Source organism: Argentina anserina, chromosome 1 (genome assembly GCF_933775445.1).
Source record: "Argentina anserina chromosome 1, drPotAnse1.1, whole genome shotgun sequence".
In the NCBI taxonomy this organism is placed as follows: domain Eukaryota; kingdom Viridiplantae; phylum Streptophyta; class Magnoliopsida; order Rosales; family Rosaceae; genus Argentina; species Argentina anserina.
The window spans coordinates 19,596,708-19,599,658 of record NC_065872.1 but is presented as its reverse complement, the minus strand read 5'-3'; the positions used below and the strand labels follow the sequence as shown (position 1 = coordinate 19,599,658).

General features: G+C 39.8%; 1 non-coding gene across 1 annotated transcript; it reads right to left on the bottom strand.

Annotated features, from left to right (window-relative positions):
• Positions 1-2,120: 2,120 nt before the first annotated feature.
• On the bottom strand, positions 2,121-2,206 carry LOC126805384 (small nucleolar RNA Z122). Its single transcript, XR_007674054.1, has one exon. It is a non-coding gene; the product is annotated as a small nucleolar RNA Z122 (small nucleolar RNA).
• Positions 2,207-2,951: the final 745 nt, after the last annotated feature.

The window sequence follows — 2,951 nt, the reverse complement described above, 5'->3', positions numbered from 1 at the left end:
CAGAACTTGACTCATTAGCGAAGAGAGAAGTCTTCGGAAAGGTTGAATTGACTCCAAGAGATGTCAAACGAGTTGGACATAAATGGGTCTTCATTCGTAAGTGTAATGAGATGAACGAGATCGTGCGTTATATAAAGCAAGACTTGTGGCGCAAGGATTCTCACAACGACCTAGCATTGACTATGAAGAGACTTAGTCTGCTGTTATGGATATCATTACTTTCCGCTACCTCATTAGTCTAGTAGTATCAGAAAGACTAAACATGCAGCTTATGGATGTGGTCACAACTTATCTCTATGGGGATCTTGATACATAGATATATATGAAAGCTACAGAAGGACTACCTTTACCTCCATCATGTTCCTCCAGACCACAGAGTGCTCATGCAGTCAGATTACGTCGTTCGTTGTACGAGTTGAAGCAATCCGGAAGAATGTGGTACAATCGGTTGCATCGATACTTGGTGAGAAGGGGATATAAAAATGATGAACTATGCTCATTCTTGTTCATACGAAAGATAAATTCTGGATTCGTCATCGTTGTGATTTACGTTGATGACATGAATATAATTGATACTTTTGATGAGATTGAAGAGACCGTGTCACATTTAAAGTCGAAATTTGAGATGAAAGACCTAGGGAGGACAAAATTCGGTCTTAGCCTTGAGATTGTGCATAGGGCCGACAACATCTTAGTCCACCAGTCGAACTACACGTAGAAGATGCTTCGACACGTATCTGATACGGGTACAATATGACATAGTTGAAAAGTATACGTGTACATACAGGTATAAATTGCTGGGTAACTGCTAAAATCTTTTTGTTAACTCATGGTACAACCCATAGAAAATTTAGAGAAGATTTCCACGTAACTGCTTATGTTTTCATTATTAACACGCATGGATGTTGTCATCTTTACTTGCATACGAGGTTAGCTGCAGGAATGTAAGAGTTAGACACATGACCACTGATAACAGATACCAGCTACAAAAGAGGATATCCGCTTATTATAAGCAAAAGAGTGATGCTCAATGGGGCAAAGAAGCTCTGCTAAATGAACGTAGCTTGACACTGCAGTTCCAACAAAACTTTGCTACGTTTCATTGCGATACGCACCACACACTGTAATGGTGTTCACATCATGATACAGCTCAAATGATTCTCTTCCACCCACCCTTAATTCATTTCATTTGCCTTTTTCACTGTTTATTATCATTTTGGCTTCTTTGATTAGTAGATTGGAACTGATGGTTGTTGCTCATTTTCATTCGTACGTTACCTATTATACCAGGTAATCAAAACATGTTGAACTTCAAAGCTTACGAATTCCGGGCAACACACATACTTAAACTACTAACTATGGCGTCGCGTTACAAGGGCATTCTAACTGCGATGAGAAACATGTAACTGAGTTGTCTCGGCCAGCTCAACTAGGTTTACTACACATCAGTTTTCCATCAAGTTGTTTCAGCAAAGCTCTTTCAGTTTTACTACACATCAGCTGTTTTGCAGATGGTAGCACTCTCAGGGTCTGAAGCTAAGAGACCAACCAACATGAATTCTCCTCGAGTACAGATGTAGGTCCTGCTGAGTAAACCCATAAAATAGAGTCGGCTGCAATTGAGCATCATGAACAAAAAGAGAAATTTGCACACAATCCGTGGACAGGTCATCGGTCCTGAGCTAATACTCAGCAGGGCAGAGCCTATGTCAAACAATTTCAAGTACCATAAAATTCATCAGAGAATTGATAATATTCACACATATTAGTGTATTCATGCTCAGTTCAAAGGCCAAAGTTTTCCACATAGGAGCACATAGAGAAGTTGGGCAAACCCTCTAACGATTTAAGCCAAGACAAAATTCATGAGCTTGAAATTCTTGGCAATGACTTCTTCTCTCCTCTAAGAGAAGAGGGACAGAAAACAATCAACCTCTGCTCTTAAATTTCACATCTTATAGTCGATAAATTCACAACCTCAATTTGCCAAACACAGTAAATCCAACAGAACAGAATTCATTGAATGAGAAATTGAGAGCTAAGCACACATCAACTACAACAAATGAGGCGGCAATATCAGTCGAGACCTCAAATTGCAAGTCGTTTTTTTTCAGCAAATATTCAGGATCAGACTGACGTGCAAATCAATAGAAAATTCAGCACAGCATAAGCTTATGTCAATCAAATTTGATCATCATTTCCCAAATACAAAATCCTATCTTACAATACTTACACACAAATCCTCATAGACGGGGTAAACCTAGCATAACAGTCAACTCCCACATTATCTATTTACCAACATACAACCCAGAGATGGATTAATGCTCTCAGATCAAAGGCCAACGTCTTCCACATAAGAGAGCAAAAGCAGTTGAGCAAAACCCCACTAAAGATTTAAGCCAAGACAACTTCTTGAGCTTCCAATGCTTTACAAATCCTTCTTCTCTCCCCTAAAATCAGAGGGACAGAGCAAAGCAGTGACCCCTCTACTCTTAGAGAACAGATTCATCAGGCAATGCAAAGCACAGGAAGCACAGAACTTGAACTTAAATTCCAGAGAAGGGTGAAACCCAAGACCCAGAGTCTCAATTCGGTGTGGTTAAAGCAGATTTGAATCATCATGGAGCAGTAGAAGAAAAAGATATGTGGAACTTACGAGAAAAGGTCAGAACCCATGAGAATGGGAGTCTGCCAGTCCAAAAAGTGCCCTACCCTTTTCAGGTTTGATTTCGCATCTCTACGTAGACTCTATGCCATTGACGAGCAGAGAGATTCATATAGTTCGATGCATTTGTGTACAAATCGTATTCGAAAGAAACAAACAACGAAATCACAGTCAGAGCAATCAAAACAGAGAGAAGAGGACCCTTTCATGAAGAGTTCGAAAATTAAAAGGAGAACGCAGAAAATGGGGGGCTTGGAGACGAGCGTAGCATTTTGTGATCTATTTA